The following is an 18,811-nucleotide window of genomic DNA, read 5'->3' on the forward strand; positions in this document are numbered from 1 at the left end:
TGCCGAGGTCTCATCTTCAGGCAACTCTCCCCGAGTCATGTAAGCCAAATAAGGCACTGTCCAATCCGGGATAACGTGGAGAGCCGCCACCAGCTGTGCCTCCGGGTCTGGTATTGCCAGATCTTCCTCTGTAGGTACTTAACAGAAGGATTATGCAAAACATCAAGAAAGGTGTTAGGCGGCACCGGCTTACTCTAAGATCCCAGCCGGCTTAAGGCATCAGCAGCCTCATTCTTCCTTCGATTAATGTGTTCCACCACATAACCCTTGAAATGTCCAGCCACAGCATCGACTTCACGATGGTAAGCCGCCATAAGGGGATCTTGAGAGTCCCACTTGCCTGACACCTGTTGAGCCACAAGGTCTGAGTCTCCCAAGCATCTTACCCGGCTCAAGTTCATCTCTTTGGCCATCCAGAGACCATGGAGTAGGGCCTCGTACTCAGCTGCATTGTTAGTACAAGGAAACATAAGCCGGAGCACATAACAAAATTTGTCACCTCGAGGGGAAGTTAACACGACTCCAGCCCCCGAGCCTTCCAACTGTCTGGACCCATTAAAGTGAATAGTCGAATAAGTGTTATCGGGCTTCTCCGCTGGTGCCTGTAGCTCTGACCAATCATTGATGAAATCCACCAAAGCTTGAGACTTAATGGCAGTGCGTGGTACGTACTTCAGACCATGAGGCCCGAGCTCGATGGCCCACTTGGCGATTCGTCCTGTAGCCTCTCCTTTTTGAATAATGTCTCCCAAGGGGGCAGAACTTACCACAGTGATAGGGTGACCTTGGAAGTATTGCTTCAGCTTCCGGCTTGCCATGAACACCCCGTAAACAAGTTTCTACCAATGAGGATATCTCTATTTTGACTCGATGAGTACCTCACTAACATAATAAACCGGCCGTTGAACCGGATGTTCCTTACCAGCCTCCTTGCGCTCTACCATAATTGCCACACTGACGGCTCGTGAATTAGCAGCCACATATAACAGCAAAGGCTCTTTGTTAATGGGAGCTGCAAGAACTGGCGGCTTAGATAACTGCCTCTTCAAATCCTCAAAATCAGCATCAGCAGCATTACTCCAAACAAAGGTGTCTGCCTTCTTCATCAGTTGGTACAGCGGTAGGGACTTCTCACCTAACCGGTTTATGAATAGGCTTAAAGCGGCAACACGACCCGCCAGTCGCTGAACATCATTGATACATGCCGGTTTAGCCAAAGAAGTGATTGCCTTAATCTTCTCCGGATTAGCCTCGATGCCCCTGTTTGAGACCAAGAATCCCAAAAGCTTGCCTACAGACACACCAAATACACAATTCTCTGGGTTAAGCATCATTTTGTAAACCCGGAGATTGTCGAAGGTTTCTCTGAGATCAGATATCAAGGTTTCCGCCTCTCTGAATTTCACCACTATGTCATCCACGTAAGCATGAACATTGCGCCCAATCTGATTGTGGAGACAATTCTGTACACACCGTTGATAAGTCGGCTGGGCACTCTTGAGCCCAAAAGGCATAGACACATAGCAGAAGGCTCCAAACGGAGTGATGAAATCCGTCTTCTCCTGGTCCTTAACTGCCATCTTGATCTGATGAACCAGAGTAAGCATCCAAAAAGCTCAAACGCGCACAACCCGCCGTAGCATCAATGATTTGATCAATACGGGGGAGAGCAAAAGGATCAGACGGACAAGCCTTATTTAAGTCTGTGTAATCCACACACATCCGCCAGGTGCCGTTTTTCTTGAGCACGAGCACTGGGTTAGCCAACCACTCCGGGTGAAATACTTCGACAATGAACCCAGCCGCCAAGAGCCGGGCGACCTCTTCTCCTATAGCTTTTCATCGTTCCTCATTGAATCGCCGCAGAAACTACCTGACCGGCTTATACTTCGGATCAATATTAAGAGTGTGCTCAGTGAGTCCTCTCGGTACACCCGGCATGTCAGAAGGCTTCCATGCAAAGATGTCCCGGTTCTCACGGATGAACTCGATGAGCGCGCTTTCCTATTTAGGATCCAAGTTGGCACTGATGCTGAATTGCTTAGACGAATCGCCCAGAGTAAAATCAACAAGCTTAGTCTCTGCAGCCGATTTAAACTTCATGGCCGGGTCATGGTCTGTAGTTGGCTTCTTTAGGGAGGTCATATCTGCCGGGTCAACGTTATCTTGATAAAATTTGAGCTCCTCTGCTGCACAGATAGACTCGGCATAAGCCGCATTGCCTTCTTCGCATTCCAGGGCCACCTTTCGGCTTCCATGCATAGTGATGGTACCCTTGTAACCCGGCATCTTGAGTTGTAAATAAACATAACACGGCTGCGCCATGAACTTGGCATAAGCCGGCCGCCCGAACAAAGCGTGATATGGACTCTTGATTTTTACCACTTCAAAAGTTAACTTTTCCGCCCTAGAATCATGCTCGTCTCCAAAGGCCACCTCTAGCTCAATCTTACCCACAGGATACGCCGACTTACCAGGCACCACTCCATGGAAGACGGTGTTGGAAGTCTTTAAATTCTTGTCAGTTAAGCCCATGCATCGAAAGGTCTCGTAATAGAGGATGTTGATGCTGCTACCTCCATCCATGAGCACCTTAGTAAATTTATAACCACCAACCTGCGGTGCCACTTCCAGGGCCAGTTGACCTGGATTATCAACCCGGGGAGGGTGATCCTCCCTGCTCCAGACAATAGGCTATTCCGACCACCTCAAGAATGAGGGACTGCCGGCTCAACAGAATTCACCGCCCTCCTATGAACTTTATGATCATGTTTACACAAACTTGTGGTGAACACGTGATACTGCCCACTGTTTAGCTGTTTTGGATGGCTCTGATAACCCGACTGTTGCTGCTGCTGACCTCCTTGACCAGACTGCTGTTGATTATAACCACCCTGGCTTCCCTGAAAGACGGATCCTAAACCGCCGCCCGGGCCATGAAAGCCGCCAGCTCCTGAGCCGCCACCTGGGCCTTGATTGCCATCAAACGTATTAGAATTCTTAAAAGCCTTCATGATTGTGCAATCCTTCCATAAATGAGTCGCTGGTCATTCCCGGGTGCCGTGTTTCGGGCAGGGCTCATTGAGTAGTTGCTCAAGAGATGGACCTGACCCGCCAAACCGAGGGGGTGGCTTTCCTTTGCGCTTCTGATTGTTACCCTGTGCATTGGCCACAAATTCCGGGTTACCGTCTGTTGGGGAACGTAGTAATTTCAAAAAAATTCCTACGCACACGCAAGATCATGGTGATGCATAGAAACGAGAGGAGGAGAGTGTGATCTACGTACCCTTGTAGATCGACAACGGAAGCGTTGACTTTGGTTGATGTAGTCGCACGTCTCCACGGCCCGACCGATCAAGCACCGAAACTACGGCACCTCCGAGTTTTAGCACACATTCAGCTCGATGACGATCCCCGGACTCCGATCCAGCAAAGTGTCGCGGAAGAGTTCCGTCAGCACGACGGCGTGGTGACGATCTTGATGTAATATCGTCGCAGGGCTTCGCCCAAGCACCGCTACAATGTTATCGAGGATTATGGTGGAAGGGTGCACCGCACACGGCTAAGAATATGATCACGTGGATCAACTTGTGTGTCTAGGGGTGCCCCTTGCATCCGTATATAAAGGATCCAAGGGGGGGGGTGCTGCTGGCCCTAGTAGGAGGCGCGAAGGAGGAGTCCTACTCCTACCGGGAGTAGGACTCCCCTCCCTTTCCTTGTCCAAGTAGGAGAGGGGGAAGGAGAGAAGGAAAAGGGGGGGGGGGCGCCGCCCCTCCCTCCTTGTCCAATTCGGACTAGGGGGAGAGGGGGCGCGCGGCCTGCCCTGGCAGCCCCTCCTCTTCTCCACTTTAGGCCCATGACGCCCATTAACCCCCCGGGGGGTTCCGGTAACCCCCCGGTGCTTCGGTTTTATCCGAAACTTCCCCGGAACACTTCCGGTGTCCGAATATAGCCGTCCAATATATCAATCTTTATGTCTCGACAATTTCGAGACTCCTCGTCATGTCCGTGATCACATCCGGGACTCCGAACTAACTTCGGTACATCAAAACTCATAAACTCATAATATAACTGTCATTGAAACCTTAAGCGTGCGGACCCTATGGGTTCGAGCACAATGTAGACATGACCGAGACATGTCTCCGGTCAATAACCAATAGCGGAACCTGGATGATCATATTGGCTCCTACATATTCTATGAAGATCTTTATCGGTCAGACTGCATAACAACATACGTTGTTCCCTTTGTCATCGGTATGTTACTTGCCCGAGATTCGATCGTCGGTATCTCAATACCTAGTTCAATCTCGTTACCGGCAAGTCTCTTTACTCGTTTCGTAATACATCATCTTGCAACTAACTCATTAGTTGTAATGCTTGCAAGGCTTATGTGATGTGCATTACCGAGAGGGCCCAGAGATACCTCTCCGACATTCGGAGTGACAAATCCTAATATCGAAATACGGCAACCCAACATGTACTTTTGGAGACACCTGTAGAGCACCTTTATAATCACCCATTTACATTGTGACGTTTGGTAGCACACAAAGTGTTCCTCCGGCAAACGGGAGTTGCATAATCTCATAGTCATAGGAACATGTATAAGTCATGAAGAAAGCAATAGCAACATACTAAACGATCGGGTGCTAAGCTAATGGAATGGGTCATGTCAATCAGATATTCACCTAATGATGTGATCCCGTTAATCAAATAACAACTCTTTGTTCATGGTTAGGAAACATAAACCATCTTTGATTAACGAGCTAGTCAAGTAGAGGCATACTAGTGACACTCTGTTTCTCTATGTATTCACACATGTATTATGTTTCCAGTTAATACAATTCTAGCATGAATAATAAACATTTATCATGATATAAGGAAATAAATAATAACTTTATTATTGCCTCTAGGGCATATTTCCTTCAGTCTCCCACTTGCACTAGAGTCAATAATCTAGATTACACAGTAATGATTCTAACACCCATGGAGCCTTGGTGATGATCTTGTTTTGCTCGTGGAAGAGGCTTAGTCAACGGGTCTGCAACATTTAGATCCGTATGTATCTTGCAAATCTCTATGTCTCCCACCTAGACTAGATCCCGGATGGAATTGAAGCATCTCTTGATGTGCTTGGTTCTCTTGTGAAATCTCGATTCCTTTGCCAAGGCAATTGCACCAGTATTGTCACAAAAGATTTTCATTGGACCCGATGCACTAGGTATGACACCTAGATCGGATATGAACTCCTTCATCCAGACTCCTTCATTTGCTGCTTCCGAAGCAGCTATGTACTCCGCTTCACATGTACATCCCGCTACAACGCTTTGTTTAGAACTGCACCAACTGACAGCTCCACCGTTTAATGTAAACACCTATCCGGTTTGCGATTCAGAATCGTCCGGATCAGTGTCAAAGCTTGCATCAATGTAACCTTTTACGATGAGCTCTTTGTCACCTCCATATATGAGAAACATATCCTTAGTCCTTTTCAGGTATTTCAGGATGTTCTTGACCGCTGTCCATTGATCCACTCCTGGATCACTTTGGTACCTCCCTGCTAGACTTATAGCAAGGCACACATCAGGTCTGGTACATAGCATTGCATACATGATAGAGCCTATGGCTGAAGCATAGGGAACATCTTTCATTTTTTCTCTATCTTCTGCAGTGGTCGGGCATTGAGTCTTACTCAACTTCACACCTTGTAACACAGGCAAGAACCCTTTCTTTGCTTGATCCATTTTGAACTTCTTCAAAACTTTGTCAAGGTATGTGCTTTGTGAAAGTCCAATTAAGCGTCTTGATCTATCTCTATAGATCTTAATGCCTAATATGTAAGCAGCTTCACCGAGGTCTTTCATTGAAAAACTCTTATTCAAGTATCCCTTTATGCTATCCAGAAATTCTATATCATTTCCAATTAGTAATATGTCATCCACATATAATATCAGAAATGCTACAGAGCTCCCACTCACTTTCTTGTAAATACAGGCTTCTCCAAAAGTCTGTATAAAACCAAATGCTTTGATCACACTATCAAAGCGTTTATTCCAACTCTGAGAGGCTTGCACCAGTCCATAAATGGATCGCTGGAGCTTGCACACTTTGTTAGCTCCCTTTGGATCGACAAAACCTTCTGGTTGCATCATATACAATTCTTCTTCCAGAAATCCATTCAGGAATGCAGTTTTGACATCCATCTGCCAAATTTCATAATCATAAAATGCGGCAATTGCTAACATGATTCGGACAGACTTAAGCATCGCTACGGGTGAGAAGGTCTCATCGTAGTCAATCCCTTGAACTTGCCGAAAACCTTTTGCGACAAGTCGAACTTTGTAAACAGTAATATTACCGTCAGCGTCAGTCTTCTTCTTGAAGATCCATTTATTCTCAATTGCTTGCCGATCATCGGGCAAGTCAACCAAAGTCCATACTTTGTTCTCATACATGGATCCCATCTCAGATTTCATGGCTTCAAGCCATTTTGCGGAATCTGGGCTCACCATCGCTTCTTCATAGTTCATAGGTTCATCATGATCTAGTAGCATGACTTCCAGAACAGGATTACCGTACCACTCTGGCGCGGATCTCACTCTAGTTGATCTACGAGGTTCAGTAGTATCTTATTTTGAAGTTTCATGATCATCATCATTAGCTTCCTCACTAACTGGTGTAGGTGTCACAGAAACAGGTTTCTGTGATGTACTACTTTCCAATAAGGGAGTAGGTACAGTTACCTTGTCAAGTTCTACTTTCCTCCCACTCACTTCTTTCGAGAGAAACTCCTTCTCTAGAAAGTTTCTGAATTTAGCAACAAAAGTCTTGCCTTCGGATCTGTGATAGAAGGTGTATCCAATAGTCTCCTTTGGATATACTATGAAGACACATTTCTCCGATTTGGGTTCGAGCTTATCAGGTTGAAGCTTTTTCACATAAGCATCGCAGCCCCAAACTTTTAGAAACGACAACTTTGGTTTCTTGCCAAACCATAGTTCATAAAGCGTCGTCTCAACGGATTTTGATGGTGCCCTATTTAACGTGAATGCGGCCGTCTCCAAAGCATAACCCCAAAACGATAGCGGTAGATCAGTAAGAGACATCATAGATCGCACCATATCTAGTAAAGTACGATTACGACGTTCGGACACACCATTACGCTGTGGTGTTCCGGGTGGCGTGAGTTGCGAAACTATTCCGCATTGTTTCAAATGTACACCAAACTCGTAACTCAAATATTCTCCTCCATGATCAGATCGTAGACACTTTATTTTCTTGTTACGGTGATTTTCAACTTCACTCTGAAATTCTTTGAACTTTTCAAACGTTTCAGACTTATGTTTCATTAAGTAGATATACCCATATCTGCTTAAGTCATCTGTGAAGCTGAGAAAATAACGATATCCGCCACGAGCCTCAATATTCATCGGACCACATACATCTGTATGTATGATTTCCAACAAATCTGTTGCTCTCTCCATAGTACTGGAGAATGGTGTTTTAGTCATCTTGCCCATGAGGCACGGTTCGCAAGTACCAAGTGATTCATAATCAAGTGGTTCCAAAAGTCCATCAGTATGGAGTTTCTTCATGCGCTTTACACCGATATGACCTAAACGGCGGTGCCACAAATAAGTTGCACTATCATTATCAACTCTGTATCTTTTGGCTTCAACACTATGAATATGTGTGTCACTACTACCGAGATTCAATAAAAATAGACCACTCTTTCAGGGTGCATGACCATAAAAGATATTACTCATATAAATAGAACAACCATTATTCTCAGATTTAAATGAATAACCGTCTCACATCAAACAAGATCCAGATATAAAGTTCATGCTTAACGCTGGCACCAAATAACAATTATTTAGGTCTAATATTAATCCCGAAGGTAGATTTAGAGGTAACGTGCCGACTGCGATCACATCGACTTTGGAACCGTTTCCCACGCGCATCGTCACCTCGTCCTTAGCCAATCTTCACTTAATCCGTAGTCCCTGTGTCGAGTTGCAAATATTAGCAACAGAACCAGTATCAAATACCCAGGTGCTACTGCGAGCATTAGTAAGGTACACATCAATAACATGTATATCACATATACCTTTGTTCACCTTGCCATCCTTCTTATCCGCCAAATACTTGGGGCAGTTCCGCTTCCAGTGACCAGTCTGCTTGCAGTAGAAGCACTCAATTTCAGGCTTAGGTCCAGGTTTGGGTTTCTTCTCTTGAGTGAGCAACTTGCTTGCTGTTCTTTTTGAAGTTCCCCTTCTTCTTCCCTTTGCCCTTTTTCTTGAAACTAGTGGTCTTGTTGACCATCAACACTTGATGCTCTTTCTTGATTTCTACATCCGCAGCTTTCAGCATTGCGAAGAGCTCGGGAATAGTCTTATTCATCCCTTGCATATTATAGTTCATCACGAAGCTCTTGTAGCTTGGTGGAAGTGATTGGAGAATTCTGTCAATGACGCAATCATCTGGAAGATTAACTCCCAATTGAATCAAGTGATTATTATACCCAGACATTTTGAGTATATGCTCACTGACAGAACTCTTCTCCTCCATCTTGCAGCTATAGAACTTATTGGAGACTTCATATCTCTCAATCCGGGCATTTGCTTGAAATATTGACTTCAACTCCTGGAACATCTCATATGCTCCATGGCGTTCAAAACATCGTTGAAGTCCCGATTCTAAGCCGTAAAGCATGGCACACTGAACTATCGAGTAGTCATCAGCTTTGCTCTGCCAGACGTTCACAACATCTGGTGTTGCTCCAGCAGCAGGCCTGGCACCCAGCGGTGCTTCTAGGACGTAATTCTTCTGTGCAGCAATGAGGATAATCCTCAAGTTACGGACCCAGTCCGTGTAATTGCTACCATCATCTTTCAACTTTGCTTTCTCAAGGAACGCATTAAAATTCAACGGAACAACAGCACGAGCCATCTATCTACAATCAAGCATAAACAAGCAAGATACTATCAGGTACTAAGTTTCATGATAAATTTAGGTTCAATTAATTTACTTAAAGAACTCCCACTTAGATAGACATCCCTCTAATCCTCTAAGTGATTACGTGATCCAAATCAACTAAACCATGTCCGATCATCACGTGAGATGGAGTAGTTTCATTGGTGAACATCACTTTGTTGATCATATCTACTATATGATTCACGCTCGACCTTTCGGTCTCCGTGTTCCGAGGCCATATCTGTATATGCTTGGCTCGTCAAGTATAACCTGAGTATTCCGCGTGTGCAACTGTTTTGCACCCGTTGTATTTGAACGTAGAGCCTATCACACCCGATCATCATGTGGTGTCTCAGCACGAAGAACTTTCGCAACGGTGCATACTCAGGGAGAACACTTCTTGATAATTAGTGAGAGATCATATTATAATGCTACCGTCAATCAAAGCAAGATAAGATGCATAAAAGATAAACATCACATGCAATCAATATAAGTGATATGTATGGCCATCATCATCTTGTGCTTGTGATCTCCATCTTCGAAGCACCATCGTGATCACCATCGTCACCGGCGCGACACCTTGATCTCCATCGTAGCATCATTGTCGTCTCACCAATCTTATGCTTCCACGACTATCGCTACCGCTTAGTGATAAAGTAAAGCATTACAGCATGATTGCATTGCATACAATAAAGCGACAACCATATGGCTCCTGCCAGTTGCCAATAACTCGGTTACAATACATGATCATCTCATACAATAAAATTTAGCATCATGTCTTGACCATATCACATCACAACATGCCCTGCAAAAACAAGTTAGACGTCCTCTATTTTGTTTGTTGCAAGTTTTACGTGGCTGCTACGGGCTTAAGCAAGAATCAATCTTACCTACGCATCAAAACCACAACGATAGTTTGTCAAGTTGGTGCTGTTTTAACCTTCGCAAGGACCGGGCGTAGCCACACTCGGTTCAACTAAAGTTGGAGAAACTGTCACCCGCAAGCCACCTATGTGCAAAGCACGTCGGGAGAACCGGTCTCGCGTAAGCGTACGCGTAATGTCGGTCCGGGCCACTTCGTCCAACAATACCGCCGAACCAAAGTATGACATGCTGGTAAGCAGTATGACTTATATCGCCACAACTCACTTGTGTTCTACTCGTGCATATAACATCAACATATAAAACCTAGGCTCGGATGCCACTGTTGGGGAACGTAGTAATTTCAAAAAAATTCCTACGCACACGCAAGATCATGGTGATGCATAGCAACGAGAGGAGGAGAGTGTGATCAACGTACCCTTGTAGATCGACAACGGAAGCGTTGACTTTGGTTGATGTAGTCGTACGTCTCCACGGCCCGACCGATCAAGCACCGAAACTACGGCACCTCCGAGTTTTAGCACACGTTCAGCTCGATGACGATCCCCGGACTCCGATCCAGCAAAGTGTCGGGGAAGAGTTCCGTCAGCACGATGGCGTGGTGACGATCTTGATGTAGTATCGTCGCAGGGCTTCGCCTACGCACCGCTACAATGTTATCGAGGATTATGGTGGAAGGGGGCACCGCACACGGCTAAGAATATGATCACGTGGATCAACTTGTGTGTCTAGGGGTGCCCCTTGCCTCCGTATATAAAGGATCCAAGGGGAGGGGGTGCGGCCGGCCCTAGTAGGAGGCGCGCAGGAGGAGTCCTACTCCTACCGGGAGTAGGACTCCCCTCCCTTTCCTTGTCCAAGTAGGAGAGGGGGAAGGAGAGAAGGAAAAGTGGGGCGTCGCCCCTCCCTCCTTGTACAATTCAGACTAGGGGGAGAGGGGGCGCACGGCCTGCCCTGGCAGCCCCTCCTCTTCTCCACTTTAGGCCCATGAGGCCCATTAACCCCCTGGGGGGTTCCGATAACCCCCGGTGCTCCGGTTTTATCCGAAACTTCCCCAGAACACTTCCGGTGTCCGAATATAGCCGTCCAATATATCAATCTTTATGTCTCGACCATTTCGAGACTCCTCGTCATGTCCGTGATCACATCCGGGACTCCGAACTAACTTCGGTACATCAAAACTCATAAACTCATAATATAACTGTCATCGAAACCTTAAGCGTGCGGACCCTATGGGTTCGAGAACAATGTAGACATGACCGAGACACGTCTCCGGTCAATAACCAATAGCGGAACCTGGATGCTCATATTGGCTCCTACATATTCTACGAAGATCTTTATCGGTCAGACTGCATAACAACATACGTTGTTCCCTTTGTCATCGGTATGTTACTTGCCCGAGATACGATCGTCGGTATCTCAATATGTAGTTCAATCTCATTACCGGCAAGTCTCTTTACTCGTTTCGTAATACATCATCTTGCAACTAACTCATTAGTTGTAATGCTTGCAAGGCTTATGTGATGTGCATTACCGAGAGGGCCCAGAGATACCTCTCCGACATTCGGAGTGACAAATCCTAATCTCGAAATACGGCAACCCAACATGTACTTTTGGAGACACCTGTAGAGCACCTTTATAATCACCCATTTACGTTGTGACGTTTGGTAGCACACAAAGTGTTCCTCCGGCAAATGGGAGTTGCATAATCTCACAGTCATAGGAACATGTATAAGTCATGAAGAAAGCAATAGCAACATACTAAACGATCGGGTGCTAAGCTAATGGAATGGGTCATGTCAATCAGATCATTCACCTAATGATGTGATCCCGTTAATCAAATAACAACTCTTTGTCCATGGTTAGGAAACATAACCATCTTTGATTAACGAGCTAGTCAAGTAGAGGCATACTAGTGACACTCTGTTTGTCTATGTATTCACACATGTATTATGTTTCCGGTTAATACAATTCTAGCATGAATAATAAACATTTATCATGATATAAGGAAATAAATAATAACTTTATTATTGCCTCTAGGGCATATTTCCTTCACCGTCCGCCTTACGCTTATTGCCTCCTTGACTCGCCGGGTTATGCTGCTGACTCTTTCCATTACCGTTCTTCTTTCCCTTCCCTGTCTTTTCCTCATCAGACGCGGGATCCTTGGTACTATTAGAATCGGCGTACTTGACTAAAGCCGCCATCAGCGTCCCCATATCGTTGCAATCACGCTTAACGCACCCCAGTTTCTGTCTCAGAGGCTCAAAGCGGCAATTCTTCTCCAGCATGAGAACTGCTGAGCCGGCATCCATCTTGTCAGACGAATGTATTATATCTTTGACCCGGCGCACCCAATGAGTCATAAATTCACCTTCCTCCTGCTTACAATTTGTCAGGTCCATAATTGACATAGACTGCTTGCAAGTGTCCTTGAAGTTCTGGATGAAACGGGCCTTTAGCTCCGCCCATGAACTAATGGAATTGGGTGGCAAACCCTTTAACCAAGAACGGGCCGTTCCGTCCAACATCATGGTGAAGTATTTAGCAATCGCTTCATCACTAACCTCCAGCAGCTCCATGGCCATCTCGTAACTTTCAATCCACGCCCTAGGCTGTAAATCGGCCGTATAATTCGGCACCTTTCGAGGTCCCTTGAAATCCTTGGGCAGACGTACATTATGTAGAGCCGGTACCAGACAAGGAACTCCTCCGGTTCTAGTAGCAACACCCGCCTCAACGGAAGTCGTCGAATAAGCCGGTGAGTCCTGTTGGGCTGCTAGCTGAGCCGCTAGCTGAGCCGCCCGCTCGTCCTCTTGACGTATCCGATCCTGAACCGGGTTATACCCGCCGGGCTGGTTCCGGCGCTGAGCGCTACTTGACAAGGCCTCTGACTCCATGTGTCTACTATAACTCGGGCTCCAGTTTTGACGACGCGGAGCTAACCAGGGCGGAGGAGTTGAGTGAATCATGTCCCGGCTGTAGGATTAGGTCTCTTGCTGAGCCAGGGCTGTTTGGACAAGATCCCTGATCTTCCGGGTTTCCACCGCTGTCGGATCATCACCATCTACTGGGAGAGCCGCCAAATTTGCTGATGTTGCGATTAAGTTCTCCATGGGGTTGGAGAAGTGACCCTGTGGTATTGGTACGTAATGAGGCGGTGCCATATTGCCGTGAAGAGGCGCCGTCATCGGAGGCTGGACTGGGCTTCCCGCTTCGGATGTCATAAACTGATTTGCACCTGGCGGGTTACTTGGGCCAGCCCCGGGTGTAGCAAAGAGATTCCGAGGATCATAAATCTGAGGTAAACGAGACTGAGTTTTCTGATGTCTCCTCCTCATTACCTCATTAGATGCGTTCAAGCTCAACGTGAGCTGAAAAGCCTCTGCCTGAAGTTGCTGCGCCCGTATGTCCAAAGCCGCCCGCTTTGTGGCTAATCCAGTATCTTCAGCTGCTAAGATTTCCTTGGCCCGGGCGATCTCATCGCGAACCTGTGCCACCTCTGCCTCATGCTCAGATTGGTTCACAGGGATGACTGTAGCAGTTAACAAGGCCGTAAGTTTATCCATGAGATCCATCAGCACCTGAGCCGGTGAGCGCACAGGGCCTCCTGCCCTGGCTGCTCCTAACCCGGACGTTATCGCTGCTAAGGCCATAGAATTTTGGCCGGGTTGAGTACCAGCCATGAAGACTCCTGCCCAGTTTGGCTACTCTGAGGGGTCCGGAATAGTGCTGCCATCGGAACAGCCCCCAAGCACACCATCTTGAACTTGATACAGCGAATCTGTTGAGCCAGCGGATGAATCACCGTCAGAGAGGACGGCCGGCTCACCATCACCTTTAGATCCTTCAGAAAGTTCACCTAAGTGGATGCAACCCACAAAGGCACGCTTCACGACGGATTGAGCTCGGGCGGGTTTCGCACGCTGAGCCGTCTCGACGAGGTCGGTGCAGCTGTCTGGCTCAGGGCCCGGCTCACCAATCCGGCCGATGAAGACATGAATTCCGCCAAAGGGGACCCGGTACCCGTACTCAATTGAGACGGTGTCGGGGCCCCAGCCTTCGTCGTCGATGTAGATCTTGCCGCGACGACTCTTGGTCATCCGCCCAACTGCATATCCCTTGAGCCCTTTGAAGCTGCCCTTCAAGAACTCAAATCCACCGTGCGCTGGCCCCACGGTGGGTGCCAACTGTCATGGAATTGTCACGGCAGATGTCCTTTTGCAAGGACTTAATCATGGAGCCATCGCAACTAGGAAGCTTAAAGGGGTTAATCAGGACAAGCACACATGAGGTTTATACTAGTTCAGCCCCTTACGGTGAAGGAAGGCCTGCGTCTAGTTGGGTTGGAATTGCTTGAGGTTTCGATGACCAGGGAGCGAGATACGCTAAGCCTGGCCCTCCATCAGTTCTTTTTCTCCCTAAGCCGCTGGCGGGTCGTCCCCTTATATACACGGGTTGACGCCCTGCGGCCTACAGAGTCCCGGCCGGCTTATAAACAGTGTCTGGCTCGGCGACTAGTTACTTCTACCTTACAGTACAAGTTATACGATCATGGCGGTTTATCTTTACGGGCCTCAGAGTCGCCTGTGGGCCTTTAAGCCTTTTAGTGAACCTCCATCTTCATGCCTTGGTCTTGGGCTTCTGATGAACCTCTATTTTCGTAACCCGGCCCATCCTGGATGGCTTACACAAATAGTCATATCCCCAACAGGTCCCATGAAAATCTTTTCTGACAATACTAGTGCAATTGCCTTGGCAAAGGAATCCAGATTTCACAAGGGAACCAAGCACATGAAGAGACGCTTCAATTCCATCCGGGATCAAGTCCATGTGGGAGACATAGAGATATGCAAGATACATATGGATCTAAACGCTGCAGACCCGCTGACTAAGCCTCTTCCACGAGGAAAACATGATCAGCACCAAGACTCCATGGGTGTTAGAATCATTACTGTGTAATATAGATTATTGACTCTAGTGCAAGTGGGAGACTGAAGGAAATATTCCCTAGAGGCAATACTAAAGTTATTATTTATTTCCTTATTTCATGATAAATGTTTATTATTCATGCTAGAATTGTATTAACCGGAAACATAATAAATGCGTGAATACATAGACAAACATAATGTCACTAGTATGCCTCTACTTGACTAGCTCATTGATCAAAGATGGTTAAGTTTCCTAGCCATAGACATGCACCATTTTTTGATCAACGAGATCACATCATTAGGAGAATAATGTGATTGACTTGACCCATTTCATTAGCTTAGCAATTGATCATTTAAGTTTACTGCTACTGCTTTCTTCATGAGTTATATATGTTCCTATGACTATGAGATTATGCAACTCCCAAATACCGGAGGAACACTTTGTGTGCTACCAAACCTCACAACATAACTGGGTGATTATAAAGCTGCTCTACAGGTGTCTCCGATGGTGTTCGTGGAGTTGGCATAGATCAAGAATAGGATTTGTCACTAAGATTGTCGGAGAGGTATCTCTGGGCCCTCTCAGTAATGCACGTCACTATAAGCCTTGCAAGGAATGTCACTAATGAGTTAGCTGCGGGATGTTGCATTAAAGACGAGTAAAGAGACTTTCCGGTAACGAGATTGAGCTAGGTATTGGGATACCGACGATCGAATCTCGGGCAAGTAACATACCGATGACAAAGGGAACAACGTATATTGTTATGTAGTTTGACCGATAAAGATCTTCGTAGAATATGTAGGAACCAATATGAGCATCCAGGTTCCGCTATTGGTTATTGACCGGAGACATGTCTCGGTCATGTCTACATAGTTCTCGAACCCGTAGGGTCCGCGCGCTTAAAGTTCTGTGACGATCGATATTATGAGTTTATATGTTTTAATGTACCAAAGGTAGTTCAGAGTCCCGGATATGATCACGGACATGACGAGGAGTTTCGAAATGGTCGAGACATGAAGATTGATATATTGGAAGCCTACATTTGGACATCGCAAGAGTTCCGGGTGAAATCGGGATTTTACCGGAGTGCCGGAGGGGTTACCGGAACCCCCCAGGGGTTAATGGGCCTTGTTGGGTCCTAGTGGAGAGAGAGAGGGGCCGGCCAGGGCAGTACGCGCGCCCCTCCCCCTCTGGTACGAATTGGACTAGGAGAGGGGGGGCGCCCCCCCTTCCTTCTCCTTCTCCCCCTTCCTTTCCCCCTCCTAGTAGGAGTAGGAAAGAGGGGAATCCTACTCCTACTAGGAGGAGGATTCCTCCTCCTGGCGCTCCCTCTAGGCTGTGTGCGGTGCCCCCCTCCACCATAACACACAAGTTGATCGTTGATCTCTTCCAACCGTGTGCGATGCCCCCCTCCACCATAATCCACCTCGGGCATACTCTAGCGGTGCTTAGACGAAGCCCTACAACGGTAGCTTCATCAACATCGTCACCATGCCGTCGTGCTGACGAAACTCTTCCCCGAGCTCTACTGGATAATGAGTTCATGGGACGTCACCGAGTTGAATGTGTGCTGAACGCGGAGGTGCCGTACGTTCAGTCTGAGGATCGGTCGATCGTGAAGACGTACGACTACATAAACCGTGTTGTCATAACGTTTCCGCTTAGCGGTCTATGAGGGTATGTGGACGACACTCTCCCCTCTCGTTGTTATGCATCACCATGATCTTGCATGTGCGTAGGAAATTTTTGGAAATTACTACGTTCCCCAACAGCTTCGCCTTGAAGCCAAGTCCGAGCGTGCCTTGGGCCCGGGGGCTATTGTCGGCGTCCTAGGAACGGGGGTCCCTAGACTTGCCTGCCTGCGGCCCACGGCGTGGCTCCGTCAGCGGCCCCGTACGACCCATCTTCACCAGCAAACACTAAAGACCCTCGCGAGGGGCCGAGCCTCATGAGGCGGACGATGCAAGACCTCCTCGGGGGCGGCCTCACCAGGCTGGCTCGCGAGGGGCGGAGAGATCAAGGCAAGGGGCACCTCGCGAGGTTCCCGTGACACAAGCCATGACGACCAAGGCCTTGTGGGCACCAGGCGGGTGCCAGCACGTACAGTGTCCGCATTTCCTCTTTGGTGCTAAAGAGGCAAGCGCGGGCGAGGAGTCCCGAGGCATTAGGAAAAGGTTTCCATATCGGTGCAATGAGACCAAGACGAGCGGAACGGCAGGATGGAGGTCACCATGGATCCCAGGACGGTGTCACCACCAGAGCCTTTGGTAGGAGAAGACCACCTTTTGTCAGGATAGCTTGTACTAGCTGTCCCCATTTCAAATTTGCCGTTGTGGTATCCCTCCCCGCCTAATATTTGGGAAGAGAACCCGAGCCTCTATATATAGTACGAGCCACCACCGTAGGGAGGTATCTCATCCTGGAGTAGATCCATTCCACCCTCATACGCAGAAGCTCACCAAGCACAAGAGCACCTCTCCTCAGGAGGTTGTTCTTCCCTTGTAATAGACCATCCTTAGCCCAAGAGGCAATCCACCACACCACACTGGAGTAGGGTATTACACCACATAGGTGGCCTGAACCAGTATAAATCTTGTGTCCCTTTGTTCTGCGAGTTCGATGCGCTAATTCTTGAGATTGCGGCGAGGGCGTGAGCTAGAGGGAGGAGTGATCTTCGTGCGCACACCAGTGTTCGAACCTCAAGGGTTTTGCCGAAACCCAAAATCCTACAAACCTCAACAAGTTTTACAAGAATAGAAGCAAAGAGAGAAGCTCCAAGTCAAGATCCTACAATGACAAAAGATCTTCTAGTCGTGATTGTAATTGCTACAATTGTAGAAGACTCGGACACTACTCCAATGAGTGTACGGAAAAAAGAGAAGACTCGCCAAAAAGGAGAAGTAGAAGAGATGAATCACCACCAAGAGAGAGAAGGAGTAGAGATGATCGTTATGAATGAGACCCTCTCATAGAAGCAAGGATCCGGAAAGGAAGGACAAGTCATCACAGAGCTACACAAAACAAAGACATCAAGCTCATGTCGGTGAATGGGTATCCGGTTCTAACTCCAACAACTATTCCGAGAGAAGCTATCACTTCGACTCTGAGTATACTCAAGATGAAGGTGTTGCCGCTCTTGCACTTGTGTCATCAAATTCCTATGACATATTTGACTCACCAAATGAAGGAATTGGAAGATGCTTCATGGCTAAAGGCCCTAAGGTATCACACCCCGAGTATGTTGATTTCAATAGAGATGAATATGATTTGCTAGGTGATGATGATTTACTTGTTGACAACACTAGTTATGAAAACTATGATGAAATTTCTAGTATTCATGCTAATCAAGATGAAACGAGTGACAATGATAAGAAGGAGATTGAGCGTCTAACTAAATAACTAAACACTCTTAAGTTAGCTCATGAAACAACTCTAGAGGATCATACAGAGCTCCTAAAGACTCGTTAGAAGCTATGCTTCGAGAATCTAGATTTATAGGAAGAGCATGATTTCCTAAAAGCTATCAATGATGATCTTCGAAAGAAGAGTTCTTCTTATGTTGCCAAACGTACCTCTTGTCTACTTATATGCCACAAGTAAAATCTAGCAATAAGAACAAGAAATATTCTTCCTCTAGTTCTAACAATAACCATGTTAAATCCAATATGGTTGCTTCTAGTAGTTCTCTTGATTCCATTAATGATTATCTTAGCCAAGTTACACTTGAGCACGAATATAGCTTATTGAAGGGAATTATAGAGAAAGGTGTTTGCAAGAGCCTTTCTAGAAGTAAGCAATTTGAGGAAATTATACGCTAGCAAGGAAGGCACCGGAAGAATCAAGGTGTTGGTTTTGAACGAAAGTTCAATGCCAATGGAGTTGAGTGGGAAGAAGATCAATATCCCAAGACTACATCAAGTTATACTTCATCAAGTACGACTACAACTCCGAGGATTCCCATCAAGTTGATGTGAATTCCAAAGAAGTAGAACTAGAGAGTTCTTGAGGGTGACTCCGCCAACATTCTTCA

This window comes from Triticum urartu, chromosome 2 (genome assembly GCF_003073215.2).
Source record: "Triticum urartu cultivar G1812 chromosome 2, Tu2.1, whole genome shotgun sequence".
NCBI classification, from domain to species: domain Eukaryota; kingdom Viridiplantae; phylum Streptophyta; class Magnoliopsida; order Poales; family Poaceae; genus Triticum; species Triticum urartu.